We start from the raw sequence: 24999 nt of genomic DNA, 5'->3' as shown, positions 1-24999 counted from the left end.
TATATTTTCTTATTGCACAATATGAAAGAGCAGTGGGGAAAGCAAGATATATGTTTTTAAGTACAGAATAGCAGAATGCATACTAAATTGTGCTAAGGGGTGTGTCTTTAATCCTTCTAACAAGAACCAAAGTAGGGAAAATTCTCTTTAATGGTTGTAACTTCATAGACTTTTTTTTGAAGATGTAAAAGATTTTTTTCTAAAGACAATTCTTTTTATGATGAGGATAATATTTATATTCTAGCCTTCTAAAGGGAAAAAGGCAGAGAGTCTAATTATGTTTCTTATTGTGTAAAAAGAATGGAGTTGTTATATAATGAAGTGGAAAAGAGAGAAACTGGACACAATATCATTATACTATATTATAAGCCATTAAGAACAAGTGGGAAATAAATGGGATTTATTTGGTTATCTGAAGTTCTTCAAAGCATCTACATGAGTAGTTGATGTTTATAATATAAAGAGATTTTCTAAAAAGTTAAAAAACTTTTGTGGTTCTAAGGTGGTATTCCTTAAAAATATGAGAAAAAATGAATTTAAATGCAACTATTCAAGATATTGTTAATCACAATTTATTAACAAATTATGAGGTGAATGAATAAAGTTCTTACCATATGACTTGACTTCTCTTCGAGATTCTGCACATTTGCAAATAGATATATTTGTCTTCTGTTATTATTTATATACCTTTCTTATGCTGTAAAAGATTTCGGGTCTTCAGACTGAGTAAGATCTAACCTCACATCCACTATCTGCATAACTAAAGAAGGGCAATATTGGGGTGTAGCTTGAACTAAGATTATTTATCCAAAGCCTGTGAGATTTTCCTAACCATGGAGTCTCACCAACTGAATGGATGATAATAATGATCTTGCTTTCTTCTCAGAAACAGGGATAAGAAATATATAGTATATTGGTCAGAGTCAGTAAAATGTAGTTTATAATCTCAGCTGTACGACTTTCTAAAAGTGCAATAACAGTATAGAACTCAGTATCTGTGCCTCATGGTTATTATGGGTTTTTCCTAAAAATTTCCTATAAAGAAAATCTCCTAAATTCTTCTGTATAAATTGTCTAAAACCAAGTAAATACTTGGAAACAGTAGCTATTATTGTCAATATTAATAATATAGAAATCAAATCAATGATAGATATGAAATACTATTCAAATAAAGGTTATTTATGTACAACTTACATTATTATTATCACTAACCTTAAAAGATCTAATAAATCTAATTTTTTTCAATAATCCACATGTAATAGTGTTTTTCTTAGGTTAAGATAACAGAAAGAATCTGAGTTAGGACACAAATAGCCAAGTACCCCTAAGTCAATGTGATTTTTCAGATTCTCCAAATTCTCACACTTTTTACATATTTGACTATATAGCAAGTCCAAGAGAGAAAAATAATATGCTAAAATTAAATATAATTATCTATGATTTCCCTGTTTTATACCACTAATATACATACTGTCATAATGACTAAATGGATACTCAATTGAGCTTTTCTTAAATACTCAGTAATAGTTATTGTCATTGGAATAGCATCTTTTAATTATGGGTTGTCTATCTTTAAGGCATTCTCAATAACTTCTAAGCCTTACAAGAGTGAGGATCAATTGTAAAGTTGCCCTGTGCATAGGCATGCTCTAGAAGTCTTTGGTTCTACAAAGCATTTATTGAAATCAAGATTCACCTTTTAAAATCCATCTAGAGAAGAAACTGTATTGATTGAACTGCTAGCAAGTGGGAAGTATAATGATTAGTGAGGAAAAACAAAACCTTACAATATTCAGAGAGAGAACATACTTTGATAGCTCAGTTGAATGACTCAGATTCCTTGTAAGATCAAACAAGTAAAAACAAAGGTAGAACTCTTTTGCTTCAGCAACTCTAACAAAACATCTCGTGCCTATATTGTATGTAAAGTGTGTCATATACTGTTTTCCCATGTGATAATGTATGATCTCTCACACAAATTGCTTTCTTTGACTATATTATGTTCTCACCATTTTACTTAAAATATTTTGCTGAAAAGATAATATGCCATAAAAAATTTGAACATATCTCTTTTCAAAGTTAGAGATTACAGTGCTTTGGAAATGATTACTTGGGCAGTTCTCCATTTGTGAATCTCATAGTGAAAACAATATCAAAGTAGAATTTAGAAAACTAAATCATCAGTATTTTTAGAAAAAAACATAAGGCATTATTTTCAAGGTAATACATAATTTCTCTACGTCGGGAATATATGCTGCATGAGAAAAGAAAGATATTTTACTTAGTGTTCTTTTTCTTAAACACTAAATACCTTAGGAAAGGCAATAACAGAGCACCTTTGAAAAAGAACAGAAATCATTTCATCATAGTAAAATCTCAAGAAATTATGGCTGAGTAGGAATAACATACAAACTCACTGGCCTTACACTATAGAAAATTGATCCATTAAAGGTTGAAAATAAACAGGATGGAAACATGACAGTTAATGTAATCTGAGGAGAATATCAGAGAACCAGTTAAATACTTGGAGAATGATCAGATGTATTTCAACCACTGACATTAAAGTTTTTCAGGATTGTACTAAAACCAGAAAATAATATGTGCTGAGAAAGTCTACTTGAAACCCATAAACATTTGAACCTAGCCATCTTTACTAAGGCTTAGAGGATATAAAATTGGTCCTGCAGCCATTAACATACTGCCACTCTCCAACAGACCAAGAAAAGGAATGGGTCTTTGGACTTGTCCCTTAGAGAGGTGTTTGTGAAGAGAAGTGTCAAGGGAAAAGAGAGACGGGTACTCATGGGAAGGAGGGAATCAAGAGAACGCCATTCTCTTCTCTCCTTGACATCCACAGAAATTGTGCACTTGCTAAACTGTCCCTCTTTCATATGGGAGCAAAGAGAGATGGCATTGTCAAGAAGAGGATAAAGATGTATATGGGCTTAATATGGATGAAGTGAGCCCCTGGAGAAGTAACTGTGCTTGGGCTCTGCTGCCTGTGCTCCATAGAATAATGTTGGGCAAGGAAATCCCAGAAGCATGTGCTCTGGCGGGAGAGCTAAGGGAGAATAAATGAGGTTGTGTCCAAGTAGGATCTCTCAGATGAGGATAGTATGTGGCAAGAGGCCTGCAGAGGTCTCATACAGACTTCAGAGACTCCAAATACCAAGAGAAAATTAAACAAGTAAACAGTCAATATTAGTTACATAAGCAGCTACAATTTAGAAACAAGTGAATAGTGACTGGTTTGAATGATACCTGTCCCATTTCTACCTTTCCACTTGTCTAGTAAAGAGGAGCAGGTGTTGAGGAGGGAAGGAGTTTCACTGTTCATTAATCTTTAACAAATTAATTTTCTACATCAGGATGGCAAACTCCTCACAAGAATAGGGTATTGTCTGTAAACTGCAGACATCTCTGACTACAAACAGTAGCCAGTTGTAGATATATCTGCTTGCTTGATCCTTTCCAGGAGTTCTTATTAAAACTTTTCCAGGAGTTCTTATAAAACTTATTTATATGAAGGAAAATTAAGGAAAAGTCACAATAGCACTTTTGTTTGAGAGTGGTACAAAAGAAAGGAGCACCCCTAAGGGCAGTGATGTAACTACAGAGGTCTGAGAGTATGTCGGTGGGCCTGGACCATGATTTAATTCATATACAAACTGACCATAGAGTAACAACATGGATGAAGCTAGAAAGTATAATGTCAAGTGAAATAAGTCAGTCAGAGAAAGACAGATACCATATGATTTCACTCATGTGTGGAATTTAAGAAACAAAACAAATGAACAAAGGAGAAAAAGAAAGACAAGCCAAGAAACAGACTCTTAACTATTGAGAACAAACTAATGGTTACCAGAGGGCGAGGGGGGGGTGGGGATGGATGAAATAGTAGTGGGGGTAAAAGGGGGGAACTTGTCCTGAAGAGCCTTGGGTGATGTATGGAACTATTGAATCACTATATTGTACACCTAAAACTAGTAGAACACTGTATGATAGCTAACTGGAATTTAAATAAAAATAAATAATTTTTAAAGGTTCACAGCAAAAACAAACTGAAACACAAAAAGAAAAACAAAAACCTGACCATTGAAATGATGTACCTAGTCATAAGACGCAGACATGTTCTGCATTCACGTAGCCATCCTCAGACACAGGAATATTTCAAATCTCAGAAAATATACTAGAAAATAATGACTAAGCAGAGTTATATGACAGTAATGATTAAAAGAAGCAGTTGATAATAAATTTACTTGACCATCAATTATTTGAAATTATATCAGAATTATTGCCACTATTTTTCTTTTTTAGAGGAAAGAAGGGTTGGGGGAGGGGCAGAAGAAATGAGAGAGAGGGAAAGAGAGAGTGAGAATCTTAAGGAGGCTTGCCACCCAGGGCAGAGCCTGACTAGGTCTCCATCTCACAACTCTGAGATAATGACCTGAGCTAAAAACAAGAGTTGGACATTTACCTGACTGAGCCATCCAAGTGCCCCCACTAATATTTTTTAATTAATCATGAAATTAGCCCTAACAGTGGATTTGTAAAGCTCTCATTTGAATTGTTCAGTCATACTATAAAAATCAGTTTTCACCTAACTCCACATGTTACAAATTCCTATAGTCATACACTGTTCTTTTCAAGAATATCTTAAAATAATTTTTAATCCTATTTTTACTCATATTTGTATTGCCAACCCTGTTGGTTGTGAAACATATTCTGTGCTATCAAATCCAGCAAAGAGGCCTGAGGTAGAGGGGGAAAGAGTTAAGTTAGTTTAGTTGATGCAATGAAGTTTAATTTTCCTTTTTAAGTGAGAAAATACAGAAACCCAAAAATAAAGAGTAGAATTAAGTGAATTAATTACTGAATTAATTCAGTATTGAATTAAGTGTCAATACTAAGTATTCAATATACCTGTAATAGTCTTTTAATAATTGTCATTTAAAAAATACATAAAAAAATAAAAAAATAAAAAAAATACATAAAACCTCTATTTCAAGATATTAGGCTGAGCAAATATGTATTTCTTTCATCCTTTGAGATCCTTCAAAAATATGAAAAAGAAAATAAACACTTCCCTGGGAAGAATATCATAAGAAGCCAAAATATTTAAATATATTTTTAGATGTTGGAGTGTGTATGAACAAAAATCACAGATTAAAATAATAGAAAATAATTACAGATGAGTCAAGGAGACACCCAAAGTGGAATAATGCTGAGGAGACTATTAAGATTGGTGGGGATGTATTACAAGAAATTTCAGTAAAAATTATATAAAAATTTTTTCCAAATTAAAAAATCCATTTGAACATTGAACATCCTAATAAGATACACAGCTTATTCCGTTTATTGTGTTTCATCCTTAAATTATGCTTCAAAAGTTATTAAATTTCACTTTAAGTGTAATTATAGAGAACTTAGTAGAATACATAATTTAAGCGATGCGTAATAGTAAAGTCCTTTTGAGGCTTGGGGTATTAAATATGGGGTGATGTAGCATGCTGTTTAGGAATACACATTATGGAGCCAGATGGACATAAGCTCAAATCTAGTTCTCCTGCTCAATAGCTGAGAGTTACTGAGAAAGTGCCTGAAACCTACAGAGCCTCAGTTTCTGGGGAGCATAGATGAGGACTCCAATTCAGAGTACCTGCCACATATAAAGAGATAACACAAAGCTCTAGTTAAAACAGTATTTGGCACATTCAATAAATGTTAGCTTTTATGTTATTACCTATTATTTATACAAAGGGTCAACATTTCTTCCTTTCTTCCCCCCATATATTTTTTTAAAGATTTTATTTATTTATTCATCAGAGGGAGAGAGAGACAGAGACACAGGTAGAGGGAGAAGCAGGCTCCATGCAGGGAGCCTGATGTTTGGGACTCAGTCCCAGGACTTCAGGATCACGCCCTGGGCTGAGGGCAGGCGCTAAACCGCTGAGCTACCCAGGGATTCCCCCCGCCCCCGCCCCACTCCCATATTAACTAATGTAGCAATATAACTATAAATAAATCTGATTCTTCACTTTGCCTTTTGGTTGGGCAGTAAAATGTCTTTCTCCCAGGAATAAATGGAAAAATACTTTCCCAGTGCTAGCTGCACATATGTACTATTGTTCCTAATCTGCATAAAGAAATAAGAAAATGATAGTTAAGAATAAGAAAATCAAATCAAATGATGAATTAGGGTTGCGGCTGGAATGTCATAGACCCAAGGGGTTTCAGAAAGGAGAAGAACGATGCTTGGATCATTTTTTATAATTCTGTCTTTTCCTGATAAGCAGTGTACCAGAGAAGAATCCAGATTTGATCCTCTCCTGACAAAGGGAAGGAATAAAATCCAGATTAGATGTTGTAACACCAAGGGCATGCAAAGAAAGGCCAGGTGAAAGCACAACAGGGGGGCTTTTTCTCCTCTTTGTTTTATACCTGCAGGCTGTGTCTATAGACTTTATTTATTCCATTTCTTACGGACTGCTATATGTAGAGGCATGCACTAAAGATAAGGTTCCAATAAAAGGATATTGTTAATGTGAGGCAATGCGACTTCGCCATCAAACTCAGGTTGAAGATAATGCTTTATGAGAAGACTATGTAAATGAAACTTCTCAACAAAGTAGGAAATTGAGATTTCTTTAGGGAAAGTTTTGGTTTATTCAAATCAAGTTCATAATGGCCCCCGGAGAAGATTCAAATAGAAAATTCTGTTAAAGATATCTACCATATTTTGAAATTAATCATCTTTTCTCATTCAGTTTATTCTTTTCCAGTGTGTAACACATGCTATGTGATGAGCCCTTAAAATTAGTCCAATTATGTGAAAATACAGTGTATATATATTTCACATTTATAAAATATCCATACTTATTTAATTTAATATTAGATGTCAAAATACTTATGATTCAAGGCATTGAGACCTACTTTCTTTCTTCAAGGAGAAGGTTTTTAAGTGAGATGAGCTAATAGGGTACTGGAAATGCAGGAGGTGATCGCTGAAAGTTCCTGAAGTTGTTCTCCATGGAATTAAAAAAGCCAAAAAATAGTGTTAAAATAAGAAAGAGGATAAAAGAAAAGGGAAGAAATCTCAAGGAGCAGAGGTAGAAAGATATGTGGGATTCTGCTGAGGATATGTGGAAATACAAGCACAGTGGGGCAATAAAAAATAAAAATTAAGCCCATGCCTGGACTATTTGTCAAAGCAGACTTTTATGAGTTCAACTCTGAGTAGGAGGTCAAGCTGTTATATACAACCTTATAACTTGTTATAAATACTTTAAAAAATGAAAATATTTCAAATTATTCTCCATGAGCTGTTACAGTATGTTTTTACTACCCTTTTTGGGTCATACACCTTTCTTAAATGTATAAAACCCTCCTTCAAGTTTCCACTTGATCAATTCTTAGAAAACTTGTCAAACTAGATCCACCTGTGTCTGCTCCCTTCCAGATATTCCGCACCTGTGTGTATCTTGCCATGTCAATAGGAGCATAAGTATGTCTCTATCATTTATGTTTGCAGAGATTTATTTATGCTGGAGCTAACTTCTGTATTGCATTGTCCTTGTGGGCAAGAGATATATCTTCTGCTTTTCTTTAACTCCTTGTGGCAATATAGTATTGAACATTTAGAAGATATTTTTAGAAGATTATTAAAATGTATTTTGTTGTGTTTTTGAATAGTCATAAAGTACTTGAAGAGAATTAAAGATTCATAAACATTTTAGTACTCTAGAGGAGAAAGAGTTATTTCAGAATCATCCTCATTTACAATAAAATAGAAGTCTCAAAAACAGGTGATTAACATGAGTACTATATAATAAATATTTTCCTGCAGCCACATAGATGTACACATAGAAGGGGATTATTGAAATCTATCCAAAAAAAAAAAAACACTTACATTCATTTCTTCCACTGGTATTATTTACAGATTTGTTCAACAAACATTTATTGAACACCTGTGCTTCACTTGGGACATATTGATGGATAAGTAAAGTTTTCTGTCCTAGAGGGGCTTAGAATTCAATAAGGCCAAGAGGGCTATAAGTAAATAATGGCACAGTTTCAGCAAAAGCATAGACATTCCCACAGTGCTGTGGGAACACAGAAGAGAAACACATAGTTATGTCTCTATCATTTATCAAAAATTTTTTGAGCATCAAATATGTTCAAAAGCTGTTGGGCAGATGATAGATGGTAGGGATTCACTAATGAATAAGTTTTCATAGAGTTTATATTCTGGTGAATGATAATAGCAAGTAAGCAGATAATATGTATGATAGAAGAATGCATGTAGAATTATAGTACACCACGAGCAATGACAGCTTGCCTAGGTGCAAAGTCTGTCTCTTCCACTTGCTAATATTCAACATGGAACAAATTAATTAATAGCCCAATACTTCCTTTTCCTTGTCTCTAAAATCTGGATAATAGCCATGCTTAATTTACAGCATTACAGTGAAGATTAAACAATCTAATGTATTCAAAATACTTAGAAGAATGTTTGGCACATGTTAAATACTATATTGTTTAATTTTGTTATCACATTAAAGGGATCAAATCAAGACTTTGATGCTCAGGAAGACTTCTGAGAGGAAGTGATAGCTATGGTAAAGATGGAAATGTCCTAGAGGGTAGCTGTTGGAAGGTAAGAGAGTGAGGTAAAGGGAGAGGAGAGGAAAGAACAGACTTAAGAGTTTATGCAAAAGTCTAGAAGTGAAAAGACTGTAGCATTTGGGAGAAATTACTTTGATATTTCTGGAGGGAGGTTGATACAGAAACTGGAGAAAACTAACATTTGGGGAGAAATAAGAGTCAATTACAAAGTACCTGAAAGAAGTAGTCCCTAACTAAATTTTCAAGGATCGGCGATAATTAAATGAAGACAGTGAGCTAGAAGGGATGGTGTGGGGGGACAGAGGAGTGAGAGGAGAGGTGAGAGCTGTACAACATTGCACTGTGTTCCAAGAGCACCACACACATTGGTTTTACCAACATATAAGGTGTGAGAAAAGCAGTGAAGGGAGATGAAGCTTTATACTTACCTAAGGATCAGGTTTCAGAGGACTAGAGCAAAGATAATCTTCATAGCCATGAAATGCCTCTGTACATTATCTGTGAATAATGGGGAGCACTGAAGTCTTATATGAGTGATAGAGGACAATGGAAGGATTTTCAGCTGTAGATGTGGTAGGTTTGTTTAGGCGTAACGTAACTACGCATAAGGGATGGATTGAAGCCACGTGGCCTTCCTTATTAGGGTGTTATTGAAATAATTCAGGTAAGATATGAATTAAGCCTGAATTTAAAATAGATGTAGTAGTTTTTTAATAAGTGAGAAGAAATATTTAGGATTCATACTGATAATAGCATTGTGGGTTGCGCTATAATGAGGTAACCAGTATACTTGCCAGTTTTCTTTTTTTGGGTGATCAGAGGAATATAGAGAAAGGATGGAAATATCTTACATTGATCTTGGACATGATGAATTTGATGGTGGCACATTTAAATAATGTGCTATGCAGATAAGTGCCACAAAAGCCATCACAAAAGATATCAGAATGCAAATGCCAGTGTTCAATCACCTACCTTTTAAATTTTGTGGACATGATGACAGTGGTTCATATCACATTTGGCAGATATTCAGAGGAAATAAATACCAATAAACCAAAGTTAAAATTTGGGAGCATACTGATATGCCAGAGAGAGAGAGAGACCTGCAAAGAAAGCCATCAATTAATAGTTCCAAAAAAAAATTAATAGTTCCAGAAGCATTCAGAGACTTGAGAGACAATATTTATATGGAATTCAAAATACTTTTAAGTATACACTTCTAAGAAAAAAATGCTAATTAACGTGTTTGAATTAGTTGAAAGGCAGTAAAACAAGATCTTGCTCTTGACACTATAGAAGTCATCAGGAACCTTTGAAATGACAGTGTTTTGAAATGGTGAGGGAGGGAAAAGACCATAGTCGGCTGAGAATTGAATGGAGCATGAGTCAGAGAAATAGTGATTATAGTTATGAAGGATGAAAGATCAATGAAAAGGTATTTTTATTAAAAGATACCCAGCTATATGCATTGGGCTAAATTTAGAGGAAGAGTGAGTAGAGAAATAGAGATTTGAAACTTAATGGTGGCAGAGGAAGAGGAGAGGAATGATGTTGGAGAAAAATGATAGTGGAGAGGATGGAATCAAGAACTACTATGGTGGTGTTTGCTTTGAAAAATAGTAGGGAAAATAATTTTATAATGCTAAAAAGTAGAGATGGAGAGGAAGCTTCTTCTTTAGGATTCAAAGAGACAAGCATACCTGGTGCAGCTTCTTTTTCTTGCCACATCCTCCTGCCTTGAATGTTAATGCAAAGCGTGGAGATGGGGCTATTCTCTGTAGCCATGGACAACGTGCAAAAGAATTATAAGGCTGTTGACTATGATGTCAATGGGCTGTTGAACCAATTCCAAGGGGCTCCTCCCTCCAAGGTCATAATGATTAAAACTTTAACAATTTTCATTTATGACATTTTATTTCAAGGTGTTTTTTTTGTTGTTGTTACACATAGACACAATAATCCTGTATGATCCATTTAAAAACATCTCTGAAACAAGAGAGGGAAACTTTAAACATGCTGAAGTGTTTTTATGGCAGAAGTATTTAGCTGGTGTTTCATAGTGGCACAGAGAGTAGATTTGAGATTGAGTTGGGATCTTGCTTGGTAGTTATGGAGGAAAGTCAGAAGTGTAAGAGCTTTGAAATGATGAGTCATCCCTGAGCCAAGGTTCAAGATGAAGCTGTGAGAATAAGTGACAAAGTAAGGATCACTGGTATTGAAAAGTCCAAATATCTGAAGATAAGGTATTGGATGTGTTGTCTATGTGAGTAGTGAACAAACTAAAAATAAAGGCATAAAATGGAGGTTAGAGGAATATTTTGAATGAGGTTTGATTGTAGTAGATAACATATCTTACTTCATGTATTCAGATGTCATTTATCAAAAAATAATTCCAAAGTATTTATTTCCAGTTTTTCTGTCCTCAATTTTCCAGAGTTCTATCTAAAGTGGCCTCAACATCTCCACTCAGGTAGCATATTGACATCTAGAAGTTAGCATGTCCAAAACAAACTGATTTATCTCTCCAAACCTGCTCTACTCTCAGTCTTTTCCATTCTGGAAAAAAATCACACAAATTACCAATATTTTTGGCCAAAACACATCTTCCTTCTAGGTCAAATTCATTAGTTCATCTTCTGTCTTCAAATACATGCCTCATATCTGTCCTTTTCTCTCCATCCCCCCAGTTGCAACACAAGTCTAAGCCATCCTCCATCCTCTTTTTTCTTGTATTTGTTGCCTACTACTACGGGTAAATAGTTTCCTGTCTCTACTTTTTTTTGTGCTTTGTATAATTTTTCAAAATTTTTAAGTATAATTGGCATATTAGTTTCATGTGCACAACAGAGTGATTTGACGATTTTGTACAATATGAAATGCTTATCATGAGAAAGGTAGTTATCATGTGTCACCACATAAAGTTATTTGCAATATTATTGACTATATTCCCTATGCTGTACTTTTCATCCTCATGATTTATTTATTTTATAACTGGAAGTTTATATCTTTAATCCCCTGTCTCTACTCTTAAGTCCCTATAAGCCATCCATAATGAAGAAAACAAAATTATATTGCTAGCTCTCATATCATATGATTGATCTGCCTAAAAGCTTCCAATAGATTCTTCATACAAATGGAATGAAATCTAAATTCTCAACCTAGCTTATTATTCATATCATATCTGATCTCTCTTTTTCCTCTATTATCTATTTTCCATTTTTGTTCTCTAATTTACTAAGCTTCAGTCACACAAACCTTCTTTATGTTACTTGAACATACCAGGCGCCTCCTTACCTTGTAACATTTGCAGTACCTATTTCTTCTATCTGAAAGGCTGGGCCTTCTGGTTTTCACAAGGCTGTCTCCTCTGTGATACTGAAATCTCAGACTAAATGTCACCTTTTCATTGGTGCCTTCTCTGAACATACAATCTTGAGTAGCTATCTTGTCAATGTTATGAATTCCTCTCATTTTAATTAACAGTATAGTACTTGACACTATCTGATTTTTTCAGCTTACATATTTTTTCTAAAGATTTTGTTTATTTATTCCTGAGAGACTCACAGAGAGAAGCAGAGACATAGGCAAAGGGAGAAGCAGGCTCCCCGTGGGGAGCCGGATGTGGGACTCAATCCTGGGACCCCAGGATCATGCCCTGAGCCAAAGACAGACGTTTAACCGCTGAACCACCCAGGCGTCCCTCAGCTTATATTTTCTTGAACCATATCTTCCCCCTTCCCTTCTCTATGTGTTAACAGCTCCATGAGAGAAAAGTTTTTAATGTCATGTGGACTGCTGTATTCTCATTGTCTACAAATTTCCAAGTCATTTGTTAGGTATTTATTAAACTTTTGGTAAATGAATTAGTATATTTATGTTTATCCTAGATTACAGTTCTAGTAGAGATGTTTGAAAATTATGGAAAACTGAGAACTAGTGACTGGGGTTAAAAACATATCATATGATTAAAGAAAATATGAGAGTAGTAGAAGGAGGAGTAGTTAGCTCATATCACATCTTTACAGAATACTATCCAAAAATCACTAGACATTTATACAATTTAATTTATCTAAATAACTTTTCTTACCCAAGACAGAACAGAACTGAAGAACATTCTGCTGAAGAGCAGATATGAAACAACCCTACTCAGGCAGAGCATGTCCACACCAAACAGATGTCGTAAAGAGCACAAAACAAACTCAGATGCCTCATATATTGGCTAAGCCCCTTTTAGTTCTATGCAGATTCTCAGAGGAGGCCATCAAAGTTTATTCCTGATACAGTTTTAACCTTTTTAAAAATAAATTTACCAGGGCAGCAACTACAAAAATTTAAAATAGCGACACCTTAACATATGTATTAGGGTTACATTTTATGTTATCTTAGAATATAAATGTGGAGAACAAAAGCAGTGTTTGTGAGCAAATCTAGATATTAAAAAATTTATATTGAAGTGTGAATACATTGGTATATAGATACATTAAATGACCAAAAATTCTTATGATTGAATATTTAAAAATATTTAAATAGTATTTATGAGGATATTTTTTATGTCTTGGTAAAATGTTTACATTATAATATGAAGCTGTTAAAAATAGAATACAAAGTAATACACACAACTAATAATCTGCAAATGCAGAGGAAGAAAAAATAGCTATTTATCAAAATTTTAACAGTGGATATGTGTGGGTAGTGAAATTATGGATGGCTGTTATTTTTGTCTTTAAACTTTGTCATATTATCCAAATGAACATGTAGTATATTTAAAATCAGACATAATAAGTGTTTAATAACAAAAATTCCCTTGTAAATAAATAAATGATTCATAATATTAGACAAATAAGAAACACACCACTACTTGCTACAGTATTAATTCTCTGGAGGTTTGTGGTACACTTTGCAGAGTTTTCATATTTGTAGGGGCAAGAGTTGAAGAGAAATAACTAATTTCTCCATCCCCAAAGCGGCTCTAACTTCAGATCTCAATTCATTGACAATCTGGTCAGATCATTTATTATATCACAGTTAGCTGGCCAGAGGCTTCTCTTTGCCAAGGAATTTTGGCAGGCCAACTGTTCCAATGAACAACGTACTGCATTGTGTCTTGAAAAGATGGAAACCACCTTGCTTTTCTGTAGCCAAATGTGAGGTCTTAGAAAAACCTCAGAATGACAAAGGTAGTTAATTTTAAGGTTTTCTACTATGACAAGTCATTTTTTTTTGCTCTTTTATTCTGCTTTAGCATTTGATAAATATGAAGAAGACAAAGAAACTCATTCTGGACTTTAGCCAACCACAATTTTGGGTGGAGAATGCACACTGATTAAAACATTTCCGTAGACATTTTCATCCTGTCCTCTGCTGACCAGCTTGGAAGATAAATGTGGAATTGCTATTTTCAGGTCAATTATATTGAGTTATGGATTTTGCATGGCACTATACATTTTAGACATGTTATTGATTTTACTCAATGTATACACACATTAAAACACATATTATTCAAATACATTCAAAATACTCAACATAAGCCCCAGGCATATGTTAAACAAGCCAAAACTATATCAAATCTGAAAATTAATTATTTAACCAATGAGAGATAGTTCATATTTTATTTGATTATACTGCATGTACTGTGCCTGAATTTTCAGGGTGTACATTTCATGCTGTAAGTCTGAGATAAAATAAACATAACAGCATAATCTATTGCCAATATATAAATCTTTCCCATTTTACAATGTCCAATGGCAGGTAAACAATTTGCATTTTAAAATTTATAGATAATTTATAACTTCCAATAATTAGTTTTATTTTCAATTACTAGAGTCTTATCAGCGCTTTGGATCAATGTATCATAGGCATAGAAAACTTTTAATAACTTTTAAGTTACTCAATATAAATTTTATGTTTCTGCTTTTTTTTCCAGCTGAAAGAAGGAACTCACTTTTTCTTTTTAGGTTTAAGCTTTCAAACCATGCATTCCTCAAAGACCAAAAGGGAAGACTGACCATCAGTAGCTTTCATTCTGTCCTCAATGTTCTACTTTAACTATACAGTTGACCCTTGAATGCAGAGGTTAGGGGCATTGGCCCCCATGTATTTGAAAATTTGTGTATATCTTCTGACTCCACCAAAAGTTAACTACTATTAGCTTAATATTACCCAGAAGCCTTACTGATAACAATTAACATTTATTTAGTATATTATTTGTATTGTACATTGTATTCTTACAGCAAGCTAAAGAAAATATTATTAAAAGCCTAAGAGAAAATATATTTATAGTACTGTAAAAAAAAAAACCCATGTATGAGTGGACCTGCACAGTTCAAACCCATGTTATTAAAGGGTCAACTGTATATAGAAGATTGTGTTCTTCTAGAATACTTTTAAGGAATTATTCTACAAAAGTTTTAAGTACAATGTGTCTTTCTACTACTTCTTCCTCTATCATATTCATACCTACCTCAAAGTTGATGTGCCCTGATGCTTTCATGCAGCTCCCTGTCTTCCCCAAACTAGAGTTATTCCAGCATACCTTATTCTGTTCTTGAGGTAAAACTTTAATGACATACAATTTAGGCAGAGAGAGTGAAGACATGCTTGGACATGTCACTTGAACTATATTTTACCTTCTTTTTACTGAAATTTTTATATATTCACTCATCTGTTCAAGGAAATGCTCTTTGTACCTTCCAAGGTAGAAAATTGATCCCTAATGAGGGAAAAAAGAAAATAAAAGATATCCTTTTTACATATTAGGGTTTTTTTTCCTGTCATACACAAAGGTTACACATTTTGATCAGCATTCTAGAAATAATGCCTCCGTTGCTCTGATCTAATCCACGTAGTTTCTAAAATTATTTCCAAATGAAAGCAGAAAACATTTTGGAAGATCAATATGGTGACACATGAACAGAACCAGATTTCTGGTATCCCTTGAAAGACATGATGATCTGTTACCATCAGTCACTCAATTATTGGGTAAAATTCTTTTCTCAGAGGCAGTGTTCAAGGGTTTGTATCAGTGGTCAGCAAACAATGGAAACATGGTTGAGAAAAATTCATCTTGTCTCATGTTTATGTATAGCCTATAAGCTATAGAGAGAATAGTTTTCATATTTTTAAAAGGTTTAAAAAACTCAGAAGCAGAATAATACTTCATGACCCATAGAATTATATGAAATTCAAATTTCAGTACCCAATGATGTTTTGAAGAAGATAGTTACAGTTATTCTTTATGTGTCATCTAGGCCTTCTTTCATGCTGCAATGGCCAAGTTCAGTACTTGTGACAGAGATGGTATGGCCTACCAAAGCCTAAAATATTTATATTCTGGCCCTCTATGGAAACGTTTGCCAACCTTTGGTTTACAGCATAACTTGATTACTCACACGTTCCTTTCATTGCCTAGAAAGATTAAGACAGCCTGAACAAATCCTCCAAGACACACTAGCTTTAGACAAAAATGTATTGGATAATTTTTGGATATATAATAATATATAATATATATAATATATTAATATATTAATATTATTTATAAACTTTCCTGTTGTATATATCACAATGTATATATAAGGCTTAAAATAATCTTTGTTATTTTAAAATAATCTTTGTTAAGAGTAGATGATATTTAAAGTTTATTCAAGGATCAGCATTAAAGATAGAATTAAGTAGCACTTAATTTTTTTATTTTAATATTTTAAATTTAAATTCTAGTTTCAGGTGTACAATAAAGTGACTCAACACTTCCATACAACACCAGGAGTGTATCACAACAAGTGCACACCTTAATGCCCCTCACTATTTAAACCATCCCCCCACTTCCTCTCCTCTGGTAACCATATTTGTTCTCTATAGTTAAAAGTCTATTTCTTGTTTGCCTCCCTCTTTCTTTTTTCTTTCCCTTTTCCCATTATGTTTCTTAAATTCCAATTATCAGTGAAATCATATGTTGTTTGTCTTTCTCTGACTTATTTTGCTTAACATTATACTCTCTAACTCTATTCACATTGTTGCAAAAGCAAGATTTCATTCTTTTTAATGCTGAATAATATTCATTTTATACACACACACACAACTTCTTTATCATTTCATCAATCAATGGACACTTGGGGCTGTTTCCATAAATTGGCTATTGTAGATAATGCTGCTATAAACATTGGGAGGCAAAAAAACAAAACAAAAAAAAACATTGGGAGGCACTCCCTTTGAGTGAGTCTTTTTTTATATTCTTTGGGTAAATACCTAGTAGTGCAATTGCTGGATTATAAGGTAGTTCTATTTTTAACGTTTTGAGTAAACTTCATATGGTACCAGTTTGCATTCCTACCAACGATGCAAGAGGGTTCCCCTTTCTCCACATCCTTGGCAATACCTGTTGTTTTTTGTGTTGCTGATTTTGGCCATTCCTCAGTGATGTGAGGTGATATCTCATTGTGGTTTTGATTTGCATTTCTCTGATGATGAGTGATGTTGAGCATCTTTTCATGGCCATCTAGATGGTCCTTAGAAAAAATGCCTGCCATGTCTTATCCCCATTTTTCAATTGGATTATTCATTTTATGGTTTTGAATTCTATAAATTCTTATAGATTTTAGATACTGACCCTTTACCAGAAAGGTTACTTGCAAATATCTTCTCTTATTCCAAAAGCTGCTTTTAGTTTTGTTTATTGTTTCCTGCACTGTACAGAAGCTTTTTATCTTGAAATTCCAAAACTTCATTTTTGCTTATGTTTTCCTTACCTCTGGTGACTTATCTATTAAGTTGCTATGGCCAGTATTTTTTTTTAAATTTTTATTTATTTATGATAGTCACACAGACAGAGAGAGAGAGGCAGAGACATAGGCAGAGGGAGAAGCAGGCTCCATGCACCGGGAGCCCGACCTGGGACCCGATCCCGGGTCTCCAGGATCACGCCCTGGGCCAAAGGCAGGCGCCAAACCGCTGCGCCACCCAGGGATCCCTATGGCCAGTATTAAAGTTACCTCTGGAGACTTACCTATTAAGAAGTTGCTATGGCCAGTATTAAAGAGGGTATAGTATTCTTCTCTAAGTCCCTTGGTTTCAGGTCTCACATTTAGATCTTTCCCCTCTTTGGTTATGTTTATTCCTAGGTATCTTATTCTTTTTGGTGCATTTGTAAATGGGATTAATTCCTTAATTTCTCTTTCTGCTGCTTTATTATTGATGTATAGAAATACATTTCTACATGTTGATTTTGTATCATTTGAATTTTACTGAATTTGTGTATCAGTTCTAACAGTTTTTTGGTGGTGCCTTTAGGGTTTTCCATATAGATTTTTATGTCATTTGCAAAGAATGAAAGTTTCATTTTTTTTGTTTATTTAGATGCCTTTTATTTTGTTGTTGTCATTGTTTGATTGCAGCATCTAGTACTTCCAGTAATATATTTAATAACAATGATGAGAGTGGACATCCCTGTCTTGTTCCTGACCATAGAGTAAAAGCTCTTAGTTTTTTCCCCACTGAGGCTGATATTAGCTGTGGATTTTTCATATATAGTTGTTATTATATGAGGTATGTTCCCTCTAAACCTACTTTGTTTGTTGAAGGTTTTTATCATGAACGGATGTTGTACTTTGTTGAGTGAAATAGTACTTAATTTTGATAAGTCTATATTGTCAAAAAAATGAACAACTCAGAAAAAAATCCTTTCCACTCCTACTTTAGATTCTTCTCCAAGATTCAACATTGACATTAAGCACAAACTAATATTGGGATGCCTGGGTGGCTCAGCGGTTTAGCGCCTGCCTTCGGCCTAGGGCGTGATCCTGGAGTCCCAGGATCAATCCCACATTGGGCTCCCTGCATGGATCTTGCTTTTTCCTCTGACTGTGTCTCTGCCTCTCTCTCTCTGTTTGCCTCTCATGAGTAAATAAATAAAATCTTAAAAAAAAAAAAAAAACTAATCTTAATTGGTAAATTCTCCTTTTGTCAGGTGATAATTACAAACCAAGGATTATTATTCAGTATCATAATGAGCAAGTCAGCAGTAACTATTAGCTTTCATTACAGTGTATATTATTTATACTGTCCATATTTCTGCAGGTTAAACCATTAGGAACTCTAATACCTCTGGAAAAAATAGACGTCTTCCATCATAATCTCTGGGGTCATCAGGCCTTTAATTGCCTCTGTTTTAAGGAAAAACAAACAAAGAATACAAATGAGCTTTTATATTTTTTTATTTTTTAAAGATTTTATTTATTTATTTTAGAGAGAGAGAGAGAGTGAGCTAGGGGAAGGAGCAGAGGCAGAAGGAGAAGCAGAAGCAGACTTTCTGCTGAGCAAGGAGCCTGATGTGGGGCTCAATCCCAGGACTCTGGAATCATGACCTGAGCTGAACACAGATGCTTAATGGACCAAGCCTTCCTGATGCCCTACAAATGCATTTTTAAAATAAGAGCAAAATATTTAGTAATCTTTTTTGGAGAAATGTATCTACTAATAGCAAAGTAAAGGAAAACAAATTTAAAATTATTTTAAGCAGGTATGCACTTTAACTATTTTTAGGGAAAAAAATATCAACAATGATATGATTTCATTTTAAATCTCTAGTAAACTTGTCCCATACCTTGTTTTATCTTTATTACTATATTTTATGATTTCCACATTGAAAAGAATAGGTACCTTTTATGTTAAAGAGAAAGTTATAAACCCAATTATTATATACAGGTTTAAATAGAGAGAACGTATAGGTACATTTGTAGTGTCCTGATGAAAACTGATGTGTGGTTTAGAATTGTAATGACTATGATAAAGTTTTTGTGGTATCAGTTTACCTGAAATAGGTCCTATGGCATTTTGACATTTCCTCTTCTAGGTGATTTCTTAAAATTGCTAACATATTATCAGATTTACATCTGAAGTGTCCATCACTGCGTAAGTCTTTTTTTTTTTTTTTTTACCATAGACTGACAAGATTCTATTACCAAATCAGAGCATGCTTTCATTTTATTTTATTTTTTTTTTATTTTATTTTATTTTTTTTTTATTGGTGTTCAATTTACTAACATACAGAATAATACCCAGTGCCCGTCACCCATTCACTCCCACCCCCCGCCCATGCTTTCATTTTAGTATCTTATTTTTAGTGAATTTTAAACACAAATAAGAAGAAAAGAATCTCAGTATTATATTGAATATTTCTTGGAAGTTTTATCACCATAAAGAAATGATAATATAAGTATTAGAAAGCAGAAGATTAAAGCTAAAAGAGTTTACAACATTATCATTCTTTATTCAAAGAATAACCTAAAAGGATACTAGAATATATAAGTTTAGCAAAGTTTCATTTGTTATATGTTTCATTTTATTATATTCATAAATATAATAACAATGACCAGTTACATAAATGGAACAAAAGAACCCATTCACAATAGCAATACAATTTTTTTGAATGAGAAAAAACTTAACAAGGAAAAATCCGAGTGAATAGTAAAGTTTTTGAAGGACAGCGAAGAAGACTTTAGTAAATAGAGACAAATTTTGTCCTGAAGGAAATTACTCAGCATTATAAATACATTAATGTAAGTCAAGTCGATATATACATATTATATGTAATTATCAATGAAAACTTTAATAGATTTTTTTTAATTTGAGTTAATAATGTTAACATCCATCTAGGATGTTTAGGCAAAAGTACACAAGAAATTATTGATAAATGAAGGAATAAAGGATACTTGAGTCCAAGTGCCCAGATCTTGGTTTAAAAACCATTATTGGATTGAAGGAACTAAATGACTGTTCCAGGAGTAAGGCAGGAATATAGAAGATGAGCCCAGAACATCTTTCAGTGTCAGAAAACTAGTGCTCAAAAAAATAAGAATAAAAACATGTATGTGTCATCTATCAAAAGGAAGCAGGAACCAATAGAAGAGCTTCCAATGGCCCTAAATACAATTTGAGCAACAGAATAAATTAGTATAAAATAAATATGCATACATTAATATTTATATAGATAAGTGAATAAATAAATGGGAGAGAATAAGGAAATTTCCCATGCAGAAGAATTTTGTGCTCCACCCTCAAGTACGTGGAATAAGTATAACTCTTTACTTCTTAAATGAATTTCATAGAGTGATTTTATTCCAATGGATATAGTATTGAAAGAGGGAAAAAAAGTTTCCTTACATTGGAGAAGCCTGACAAACACTACCTGACCTGAGCCAGGTGATCAAGCTTATTAACAGAGTGAAAAGTCATACTGATAATTTGTTCCCTTGATGGGGCATTCCTTCCAAAACCTATAACCAGTTTAATCTTGGGAAAAAAAATCAGAAAATTTTCAATAAAGATGAAATTTACAAAATATCTGACTAGTACCTCTCAAAACTGTCAAGTTTGTTGTCTTAGTCTCTCCTGGCTGCTGTAACAGAAATGCCATGTACTAGATAGTATATAAACAACAGCAATCTCTCACAGTTCTGGAGGCTGGGAAGTACAAGATCAAGATGCCAGTAGATCTGGGCATGGGAAGCTCAAGCGTTGGCTCATAGACCACTGTCTTTTCAGAAGCAGAAGGATTAAGGGATCTCTCTAAGATCTCATTCATGAGGACACTAATCTCATTCTGAGGACTGTACCCTTAAGACTTTGTCACCTCCAGTAGGTCCCACCTCCTCATACTATCACATGGGGGGATAGAATTTCAACGTATAAATTCTGCAAGGACATAAACATTCAGTCTGCTATAGTCATCAAAAGCAAAAGGGTCTGAGTAACTTTTATAGCCAAGAAGAGCCTAATGGAACAAGATGACTAAATGTAATGTGGTATCCTGGAGGAATTCTCGGATTAAAAAAAAAAAAAGACATTAGATAAAGACTATCTGAATAAAATGTAGCCTTCAATTAATAATATATAAAACATAATTCATTAACTGTAACAAAATTAATGTACTAATGCAAGATGTTAATAACAGGTAAACTGTGTGTGAGGTGTTAGGAACCCTGCACACTATCTTTACAATGTCCTGTAAGACTAAAATTATTATTATTTTTTTAAGATTTTATTTATTTAGAGTGAGAGACATAGGCAGAGGGAGAAGCAGGTTCCCTGTGGGGAGCCTGATGCGGGACTTGATCCAGGGACCCTAGGATCACACCCTGAGCCCAAGGCAGGCACTCAACCCCTGAGCCACCCAGGCGTCCCAAGGGGTAACATTTTTAAATAGAATGATCAAAAAGGCCTTTCAGTTAGCAAATTATGAGAAAGACTGAGAAAGATGGGGGAGTGAGCAATAGGAATGAGCAATAGGAATGGGATGGGGGAAAGCAATAGGAATAGCAATAGGTTGAGGGAGTGAACAATAGGAATGTGTGGGGAAAGATCATTCCATACCAAAGGAAAGTGCAAGTCTCTGAAAGGAGTATGTTTGGCAGATTTGAAGACAGGCAAGTGGACCATTGTGACTAAAAAAAAAAGTGAAAGCCAGTATGTTTGGCTGTGAGACCAGTGTGGTGACACGGTGAATGTTCTTGAGGAATATCATAAGGATTCTAGAGATTTTCCTTGGAATAAGCTACTTTTAGAAGGCAGTACATGGTTCAATCTGTATATTAAAAGCAATGATTTGGTTATTGTGCTGAGAATTGAATGTAGAGGAAAAATAGTGAGATCAGGGAGACCAATTAAGAGGCCTTTGAAATAATCCAAATAAAAGGTGCAGGTGGTTTTGACTAGGATGATAGCAGTGAACTGGTGAATTTTTGATAAATTTTGGGTAGAAAACTGATGGTGTATTATTATTGACTAGATGTGGGCTCTCAGAGAAGTTAGAGAAGCTAAGATGAGTCCAAGGCATTAGTCCTAAGCAACTCGATGTAATTACTATTTATAGAGATTAGAAGGATTATAGCAAAAGCCTATTTAGGACCAAAGATAAGGTATTGGTTTTACTTTGTTATACTTGAGATGTTCTTTAGATATGCAAATGATAATGTCAAATAGGTATATGCATATATAATTTTGAAATGTAGGGGAAAGTTTGAAATGTAAATATAAATCTCTATGTAAATGTATTTAAACCAGAGACTGAACAAAGTCATCAAGGAAGTAAATGTAGCAACAGAAGAGAAGACTTCTAAGAGCTGAGCTTTAGGAAACTCAAACATTAAGAAGTGTAGGAGAGTTTTCAATTAGCAATAATCGCGCCTCGGATAAACCTCATTGGCTACGATACTGCCACTGCGCAAAGCATAAAGACTGCTAACTCTGGGAAACGAACTAGGGGTGGTGGAAGGGGAGAAGGGCGGGGGGTGGGAGTGAATGGGTGACGGGCACTGGGGGTTATTCTGTATGTTAGTAAATTGAACACCAATAAAAAATAAATTAAAAAAAAAAAAGTCCTGGAAAAAAAAAAAAAAAAGGAAGTGTAGGAGATAAGAAACAAGTCAAGGAGCCTGAGAAGGTACAGCTGGTGAGCTAAGAGAAGGAAGAATGAGTAATCAGTGTTTCAAACAATGGTGTTGCAGCAGGTAAGACAAGAACTGAGAATTGAAATTTGAATTTAGTAAGGTCAATAGGGTTCGTGTTCATGATAAAAAATTAACAGCCTTGAGAGATCAGCCAAAGCTTGGTTAGAGGGTGGTAAAAGAATTGTAAGAGAGAAATTAGAGCCAGCAAATTAGACGGTTTTCTGGAGGTAGAATTTATAATTGTTGGGGAAAGATTTAATTATTGAATAAAGAATGTTTAAACAATTAGTTTACCACTTGCAGAAAGAAATAATAAAATAAAAGGAATATAGAAAGAAGAATAAGTAGAGGGTTTAAAACTTTTTTATAATTTTTGTATTGAAGTTCAATTTGCCAACATATAGTATAATACCCAGTGCTCATCCCATCAAATGCCCTCCTCATTCCCCTCACCCAGTCACCCCATTCCCCCTGCCCACCTCCCCTTCCACTACCCCTTGTTCATTTTCAGAGTTAGGAGTCTCTCATGTTTTGTCACCCTAGCTAATTTTTCCCACTCATTTTCCCTCCTTTCCTTATAATCCTGTCATTATTCCTTATATTCCCTGTATAACTGAAACCATATGATGATTGTCCTTCTCTGATTGACTTACCTCATTCAGTATAACAGGTCCATCCATGTTGAAGCAAATGGTGGGTATTCGTCGTTTCTGATGGCTGAGGAATATTCCATTGTATACATAGACCACAGCTTCTCTATCCATTCATCTTTCGATGGACACCGAGGCTCCTTCCACAGTTTGGCTATTGTGGATGTTGCTGCTGTGAACATTGGGGTGCAGATGTCCTGGTGTTTCACTACATCAGTATCATTGGGGTAAATCCCCAGTAGTGCAATTGCTGGGTCATAGGGTAGCTCTAGTTTTAACTTCTTGAGGAACCTCCACACAGTTTTCCAGAGTGACTGCACCAGTTCACATTCCCACCAACAGTGCAAGAGGGTTCCCCTTTCTCTACATCCTTGCCAACATCTGTTGTTTCCTACCTTGTTGATTTTCCCCATTCTCACTGGGGTAAGGTGGGATCTCATTGTGCTTTTGATTTGTATTTCCCTGATGGCACGTGATGCGGAGCATTTTCTCATGTGCTTGTTGGCCATGTGTATGTCTTCTTTGGAGAAATGTCTGTTCATGTCTTCTGCCCATTTCATGATTGGATTGTTTGTTTCTTTGCTATTGAGTTTAATTAAGTTCTTTATAGATCTTGGATACTAGCCCTTTATCTGATATGTCATATGCGAATATCTTCTCCCATTCTGTAGGTTGTCTTTTAGTTTTGTTGACTGTTTCCCTCACTGTGCAGAAGCTTTTTATCTTGATGAAGTCCCAGTAGTTCATTTTTGCTTTTGTTTCTCTTGCCTTCATAGACGTGTCTTGCAAGAAGTTGCTGTGGCCAGGTTTAAAAAGGGTGTTGCCTATTTTCTACTCTAGGATTTGGATGGATTCTTGTCTCACATTTAGATCTTTCATCCATTTTGAGTGTATCTTTGTGTCTGGTGTAAGAGAATGGTCCAGTTTCATTCTTCTGCATGTGGATGTCCAATTTTCCCAGCACCATTTATTGAAGATACTGTCCTTTTTCCAGTGGATAGTCTTTCCTCCTTTGTTTAATATTAGTTGACCATAGAGTTGAGGGCCCATTTCTGGATTCTCTGTTCTGTTCCATGGATCTATGTGTCTGTTTTTGCACCAGTACCACCACACTGTCTTGATGATCACAGCTTTGTAGTACAACTTGAAATCTGGCATTGTGATCCCCACTGGGTCTGGTTTTCTTTTTTAATATTCCTTGGCTATTGGGGGTCTTTTCTGATTCCACACAAATCTTGAGATTATTTGTTCTAACTCTGTGAAGAAAGTCCTTGGTATTTTGACAGGGA

General features: G+C 34.5%; 2 long non-coding RNA genes and 1 other non-coding gene across 12 annotated transcripts in view; 1 reads left to right on the top strand and 2 right to left on the bottom strand.

The window, feature by feature from the left end:
• LOC140611750 (uncharacterized) overlaps window positions 1–10463 on the bottom strand; it is an 87881-nt gene extending 77418 nt beyond the window's left edge. The window contains exons 1-4 of one of the 6 annotated variants that reach the window (XR_012012907.1): window positions 10323–10463; window positions 9598–9725; window positions 9054–9142; window positions 6934–7025 (exon numbers count right to left, since the gene is read on the bottom strand). This is a non-coding gene — a long non-coding RNA (uncharacterized lncRNA). The remainder of the gene's footprint in view (window positions 1–6933; window positions 7026–9053; window positions 9143–9597; window positions 9726–10322) is intronic. The other 5 variants (XR_012012906.1, XR_012012899.1, XR_012012891.1 and 2 more) reach the window with 5 other exon arrangements.
• Window positions 10464–10543: 80 nt separating this feature from the next.
• LOC140611776 (uncharacterized) overlaps window positions 10544–24999 on the top strand; it is a 40810-nt gene continuing 26354 nt past the window's right edge. For 3 of the 5 annotated variants that reach the window (XR_012012988.1, XR_012013003.1, XR_012012999.1), the window contains exons 1-2: window positions 10544–10821; window positions 13865–14024. This is a non-coding gene — a long non-coding RNA (uncharacterized lncRNA). The remainder of the gene's footprint in view (window positions 10822–13864; window positions 14025–24999) is intronic. The other 2 variants (XR_012012980.1, XR_012012983.1) reach the window with 1 other exon arrangement.
• On the bottom strand, window positions 22703–22842 carry LOC140623992 (U4 spliceosomal RNA). Its single transcript, XR_012023558.1, has one exon. It is a non-coding gene; the product is annotated as a U4 spliceosomal RNA (small nuclear RNA).

This window comes from Canis lupus, chromosome 2 (assembly GCF_048164855.1).
Source record: "Canis lupus baileyi chromosome 2, mCanLup2.hap1, whole genome shotgun sequence".
NCBI lineage: Eukaryota > Metazoa > Chordata > Mammalia > Carnivora > Canidae > Canis > Canis lupus.
This window is presented reverse-complemented; position numbering and strand designations above follow the sequence as displayed.